Below are 7,589 nucleotides of genomic sequence, written 5' to 3'. Positions count from 1 at the left end.
AAGAGAAAATTTTTCAGACTTAACTTAAACTAATTAGACTGAACGCTTCGTTCTTGAAGAAAAAGCTAAAGCTCAGCGCCACCGTGACGTCACTGGCGAAAATCGGAGGTTTGGTGCGGCGAGAGTTTTTTCTAAGGAGTGAACTGGCCCTGATCATCCTTCCCGTTTTCCACCTGCTTGGGTAGGCCCCATCCTCCGTTGAATTACGGCCGCTCAATCTGAATAAATTTACTAATACAACTCCTATTAATGCTAATCACTAACTGCTTATTCGTTAATAATTATATATCAAAAATAAATAATATATTTTCTTCGATGTCCTTTCTATCTTCTTATTCCACAATATTATTTAACTACCTAACATTAAGTTTACTAATCTAAATAATATAACATCAATGGCTTTTGATTCAGATTGAAAACATATCATTTACGGAGGTGACCTTTTCGGCCAGGTACTCCGTTGCATCAATTACTAGTTTCCCCGCAGAAAAAATATTTTTATTACATACTCCGGCTATCAGCATCGTAAAACAAATACAGTACTGATAACCTTAATTTAATCTTCAGTTTTTTAGAAGAGGATCTTATGAGAGAGGTTATATGAAAAATTTATATGCTTTATAATTTTTTATATAATTTAGACTGGTAGATATTACTAATATTGAAATTGACTTTTGAATTTCATTCTTAGTTTATATATTTTGATGAATTATTTTTTTTAAAGATTAGTAACTGCTTATTAAATGAAAATGTCTTAATAAACATATAAGACCAAACCTAGATAAAATTCTGTTCTTTCACAGTTTATTACTGAAGTAAAGTATTTAGCCATATAATCGGTTACTTTGCTCATCCATCTGTAAACTTCTCGATCATTGCTTAACTGTTTAATAAAACTAACTGGCTTGAGTACGTTAATAAAACAATTTTCTAAGTTGTCCATTTTTATTCAAGTGCCAGGACGCAGATTATAACTCACACCGTATTATGCATTGTGTGTGATGTTATAATTAACAACCTGCCTCAACAAAGAGCAATAAGTCACATAATCGAATGGTTTTCTTTTGTGCAATGGATCTCATTGTTTCAGATTTTTGCAAGTTTACAGGATCAGAGGAAAATTTTCCTTAGTACCATAAAGTTATGCTATAGTAAATTTTTTTAATAAATCATTCAAGTCTAATTTTTATTAATACTTTTTATTTATTCATTTTTTTTAAAAAAAAAAGAGGTTTTAATGAAAAAATAATTCGTCTTTAGGCCATATTTAAGCATGACAGAACGTTTCATTAGTATCAACGTGAGGTGAAAAAAATAAACATAATATGAACATAAATATGGTTACGAAATATTTATATCCTTTCCATATTTACTTTTTTTTTTAATCATTTAGCATACAATAAGCATTTTTCTTTACAATTGGTTCATTGAAGCAATATTAAACTTTTGTTTCGTTTCTTTTTTTGTACTTATGCTTAAATAAGGAATAAAATAATGAGATACAAATAAGTGAAAACTGTATAAAATGGTTTCTTTATTTTTATTTACTTATTTTTAAAAGTTGTAATACATTTTTCTAGTTGTTGTAAAGGAAATTAAATTTTCCTTTTATTTTGCGTGAATAGGTTTTCTTGACTGGCGTAGTATACATGCAGGCAGATTTTTCAGTAGTGTCGTAGTTCAATTCAACACCTCAAAAATTGGGCCCTCATTGGAGATAAAACCAGTTTTTCGATCTTACAAAAAGTAAAGCTCATTTCCCAACAGCATGAGGTCCACTTTCAATGGATCCCGTCCCACGTCGATATCCACGGCAACGAGTTGGCTGACACTCTTGCAAAGAAGGGACTAGACCATCCAGTCCCCTCCACCTCAGAGCTTACATACCTTGAACTGTTTGCAAGGCAAAAGGCCCAGAACAAACAAAAGTGGCTGCTTCCACCTATTCACTACTGGTATAAAGCAAAAAGACCAGGACTCTCTTTATCTCTCCCTGGTGACAGGCGAACCAACACCTGCTTATCCCGACTGGCCAGTGGACACCTGAAATGTCTCACATTTTCTGCAAATCAAAAAGTCTTTCCTCTTTGCCCTAAATGCCAACAAAACCAGGCATCACCTGAGCACATCTTGAACTGTTTAGGGCTGGACTGGAATGACATTCATTCCTCTCCCATTCTGGTTTCGGATTTTCTGAATATCAACGGATTCATTGATCTGGTCTGACCCCGTCAGACCAGATGGGAATTAGCAACAACAACAACAACATGCAGGCAGAATCCAAAAAAATATATTCGGCCGTATTTTGATAAATGATTTGTAAGAAAAATAAACTTATTTTTTGTTTTCTTTTTTATCTTTATTCCATTTTTATCCTGTTTAGTTCGAAATGCGTCCGTACCCTATGGGACTCAGGATACATCCCTCTTAAGAACACCTTACATTCAAAATATATTTTTTAAAAAACTCAAGTCGAAATAATTGATTTTTAAGTATATAAGTTGATTGTTTTTAAGTTGATAGTATTTTTGGCTTTTAAGTTAATAATTTTTCATTCAATGTTTCAAAAGCATCACAATAAAAGTTATGCCATTTGTGTCTCTTAAGAAAAATATAAATTATTATTATTATTTTATTATTATTATTATTATTTTTTTTTTTTTTTTTTTTGCTTTTAAGAGCTTTCACCAATAGTTTAAGAAGTAATAAGTGATTTCATTCAAACTGTTGTCAATGTTGCAAATTTAAAAATCTTTATTGAAGAATTAAATACTTGATTATAAAAAATTTAGTTTTAAAATGATAAAACTAAAAGTTTTTAAATAAATAAATCCCATTCCATATCCATTTTATATTTAATTTCTCTATTTAATATATCTTTTCACATAAATGTCAGGTTTTTCATGTAAGTTATTATGTTTATAATTGCTGGTATTCAGCAATATCTATTTGATGCAGTAAAATAGTATGACTAGGACGAAATTGTATAATAACCACAGAAACCAAATTGTCGTTTTTTAATAAGTAGTAGCGCCATCTATTTTTGACATTTTCTGATATAACTCAGAAAAAAATCAGAAAAAGTAACAACAGCACTATTAAAAATGTAAAATTTTTTTCTCGGGGAGAATAACTTATGAAAAACTATTATATACAGATAACTGAATAAACAATTAAATCGAATTTTGTCACAACCATTAAATTAATGAAACTTTAAAAAATCAACTTCAAGCATTTCTGCGAAAGAGACATAAATTATTGCTATACAATATTTCCTATGGATGGGTGGACTAATGTAAACAATAACAAGTGTCCTTAAACCGGAAGAAATTTAGAAAATTTCCGGTGTATCCCTCCGCATATGTTATGACTACGAGGCGATGTGTGAACAAGCCAAATATTCTATGCAGTTTTGTTATTGTAATTTGGTCTCAAATCTAAACATAATTGTACCATTCATAAGAGTTTTCAGAAATGTATTGATTCTCAGAGGTCGTAAGGCCAAAAAAAATTTTGGAAAGTTAATATCTCATTGTGAATAATTCTTAAGGTTTGCCATGTTTTGTATTTTATCCCTTATTTGGCTACATTTGAATAAAATGTCCCCAAAAATATCTTTTTAAGTTAGCCTAATTAGAAAATATTCTAATGATTATAATATTAATATGATAATGCTGAAGTTTAAAGGCTTAAAGAAAGAACTCGGTACATGTGAAATACTGCAAAAGATATGATGCAATAATATGATGGCGCGTTTTCTCAATCTGCGGCGTAAAAATATATCGGAAGCAGTAACCCGGAAGTCTGGAAAGAGCAATTTTACCACTAGCGCCGCCACCCTTAGCTTTACACGATCACCCATCCATTATTTATTTCTATAATCGTTAAAAAGTTATTGAAATTTCAAGTAATTTTTTTTTAATAATAAGATTTAAAAAAAGAAATTACGTTGTCGCCTATTTTGTAGGGAGAAAGTCCAAGATCGATGTAAAAGCCATGGCAACGAAAAAAGCCAAAATATTCAGTTAAGTTTAAGAAATCAGTTAAGTTTTGGTGCTTTGGAGATAATTTGTTTTTGATGTCACTTTTTTTCGTTTTGAATTCTAGGGCAGTGTTTCCCCAAAGTGAAGTACGCGTACCCCCAGGGGTACGGGAACAGGTACGCGTTCTTATGCGAAATATCTTGTAACAAACGAAAATTTCAAAAATTTTTATTTAAAAACAAAGCAAGCCATGAAAATTTACGATTACGTACTTTTCTATTGGCTTTTTTTTGCAGAGTTAGCAGTTAATAATTAGTGGAGCCAACAGCCAGTTGCGATTTTAAACTTTTGTGCAATTTCTTATAGTAAAAAATGCATACATTTTTTTATTAGTGGTACACAAAAGTCATAAGTTTGGGAAACACTGTTCTACTGTTTGACTAAGATAGGTACTCTGCCAGACATTCGTCTGGAGCTGTAGCGGTGACTATGGTAACGAGATATGATTATTTTAAGTAGGGGTGTGGGGTCTCTCTTTAGGACTGGTTTCGGAGAGAAAAAAGGAGACTTCTTCATCGAAGCTACCCTCTCTAAAATGCCCTCTTCTTATTTCCTTAGCATCAGACTAAGTGGCGGTCAGACTGCCTATCTTAGACAAACAGTAGGGCATTCGTCTACAATACTCTACAGTTCAATCATTACTCATAGATTCTTAATCACACTTTTATGCATGCCAAACAAAAATATTGATTTATTGAAATAAACATGAATAACAATTGCATAAAGCAGTTAAATTTTTTATATCAATTAATAAAACTAAGAAAAAGTGTTTTTCTCCCCCTTCCAAACAGCAAAATTTAAAAGAAAATGTTAAGTGGCGCCATCTGTTGGTTATTACAGCAGATCCTGGTATACGAAATTAATGCTACCAGCCCAAGATAAAATAAACGCAAAATTATGGAAAGGTCGAAATTCCTAATCGTAACAACAAAATTTTTTTTTATGAATTTATGTTTTCATATCATGCATTCTTTTCTCTTATAAAGAAGAAAAATTTTCATGAAATGTTGAAAAGCTATGAAGAATTTTATGAATACGGTGATATTTTTTGTCTGACAACATTACTAAAAATTTACTTGTGATTAAGTTTGCAGTTTACTGTACATTTAATGAAGAAAATGAGTATTCTTTAAAACTAAATATCGAATTAATGTACTCATTCATCGTTTTTAAATGCCAATAACTCAACAACAAAAATTTAAAGATTAAATTTTCACTGTTATATCAATATGAAAATATTAGTAACGAGCGAAGAATTATGAGTTTTAAATTAATATTTTAACTGACATAAAGGCTTTTCTCATGTTATTTTAACATTTTACAAGAATTAAATAAGGTCCCATATTGATTATTAAAAAATCATACTACTATATTGCGTACTACGATATACATTGGTTATTAAAAATAATACTACTATATTGCACAGTATGATATACATTGGTTATTAAAAATAATCACTTATAATAAAAATGACTACTCAGTATAACGATTAATTGTTTTAATTAACTACATTAAAAATTTATGATATCGATTAATTTGACAAAAAACTAACTATGTCAATTATTTATTAACGTGTTTAATCGATTAGTTTATATTAAATTTTGATAAATTTCACCAATTAATAGAAAATATCGATTAAATCTATATCGAAATAATCACAGTCACTTTTGGGTTCCAGTAGCAGAAGTAACATTAGAGATGCTAACTTGCTCCGCTTTGAGAAATAGTATTTTCCAGCGGTAACGAAATTTAAGTTACTTTTAGTTTAATATTTTTTCCACCACTAAATATGAAAAATCATATAACATTCAACTTAAAAGCATTAATTATTTGGTTTCTGTTATTTAAAGTAGGCGTAACTATGTTTATTTTACAAGGTATACTAATTAATTCGTTATCACTTTATTAAAACTTTTCAACAATTAGCATTTCTGTTACAGTGACTGGAAAGTAGCTTCGGTCGAAGTTTTTTACTTCCAGCAAATGCCTTAACCCTTTCGCGCCGACTGTCACAAATACGTGACAGCATGAAACTGTATCAATCAGGATAAAGAGATAAAACTGGTAATCAAAGTAATTCTTTAGCAGTTTATTTGTGGGCGGAGTTATAATTGTTTGATTTATTTAATTCACCATTACTTTGTTCAAAATAAAACTATTTAGTTATACTTTGAATTAACATTGATTATATATATGATTAAACTAACAATAATTAAGGAAAAAGCAAAGTAAGTCTGTCAAATTAGCAACGACTACATTTAAGTTACCGCTTTTTATTTAATTACAACTTGATTCTGATTTTGTACGAATGCTTTTCTGAATCACCCGTCCCCAAGGGGTTAAACCTGAAAGTGACAAGCTTCACAGATTCTATACTTTAATTATTATGAGGCGCCAGAGCAAATGGCTACCAGCTGCCTCAAGACCAAAAAATTACGTACCCAGAATCTCTTGCTAGCGATTCTGCACAGCTCCGTTGGAACTGTGTGCCATTTTAAAACCATTGATGCTTGTCATTACTTTATTTTACTTATTTCCTCCTCCACTAACTTCAAAAGCCTGCGGAGAAGGGTTTATATATGGGGTATATATGGATGACATCATAATACCATATCAAGAAATAATTTTAATCTAAATTACTTTTTTAACAAAAATAAGTGGTAGTTAAATTTTTTTACTTATATTTCGAGTATTTTGTTGATAGTAATGCCCCATCAGCTAGAATTCGAGAGCAAATTAAGAGCAGTAGTTAAATTAAATGCCTTCAATACTTGACAAGAGAGTCTACTATCTGACTCAAATCTTTATTATGATTGACGAACAACTTACGTCGATAGTAATGCTCCATCAAAGGGAGCGTTATAGTTTTTAAAATCAACCAGTAAAATCATCAAGATATGTAAGCATATGTCGAAGGTTACAGTCAGCAGTTATAACATTAGTGTCTTGTGGTATCCGTTGTATCTCTGGGGCTGTTATAAATATAAATACTTCATTTGTCTGAATATGTAAATATATAATTGATTATCTATTTTTACCATGCGCAGATTAATCGGCAACAGCCTTTGGCCTAATACCGAGTAACAAGATTTAACTATCGACGTAGGCATTTTGTTATAGTATGATGCAATATAACTACTAATAATCTCTCATTTCAATGCTTAGCAAACGGAGAACATTCTCTTTTATGGAAGTGTTTAATACAGTGTTTCTTAACCTTTTTGGTATAATGGACCCTTTTTCAAATTTTTTAAGAAGTCACGGACCACCCCCTGTAAAAAAAATTATTGCAAAAACCATAAATTATTTTTACTTTACTTTATTTTCAATTGAAATAAAATTCGAAGGCTGCTTTGTGTTTTTAAAAATGTTAAACTTTTATATGGTTTGCGAATGTGGCTCCTCATATTGTGGAGGATATCTGGCATATCTAAGAGAAAAGAGCAAAGGGACGGCTCATGAAAAATGAGGGGTTGATAGAGGATTATATTAATAACAAATGGGATGTAATCAGGGGATTGCCTCGGATGGTCCGAACGGAAAGCC

General features: G+C 30.8%; 1 non-coding gene across 1 annotated transcript; it reads right to left on the bottom strand.

Annotated features, from left to right (window-relative positions):
- Positions 1-6,430: 6,430 nt before the first annotated feature.
- On the bottom strand, positions 6,431-6,570 carry LOC147810692 (U11 spliceosomal RNA). Its single transcript, XR_015433514.1, has one exon. It is a non-coding gene; the product is annotated as a U11 spliceosomal RNA (small nuclear RNA).
- Positions 6,571-7,589: the final 1,019 nt, after the last annotated feature.

The sequence above is a fragment of the Parasteatoda tepidariorum genome, chromosome 4 (genome assembly GCF_982258835.1).
Source record: "Parasteatoda tepidariorum strain Cologne lab strain chromosome 4, Ptep-v5.0, whole genome shotgun sequence".
In the NCBI taxonomy this organism is placed as follows: Eukaryota; Metazoa; Arthropoda; class Arachnida; order Araneae; family Theridiidae; genus Parasteatoda; species Parasteatoda tepidariorum.
This window is presented reverse-complemented; position numbering and strand designations above follow the sequence as displayed.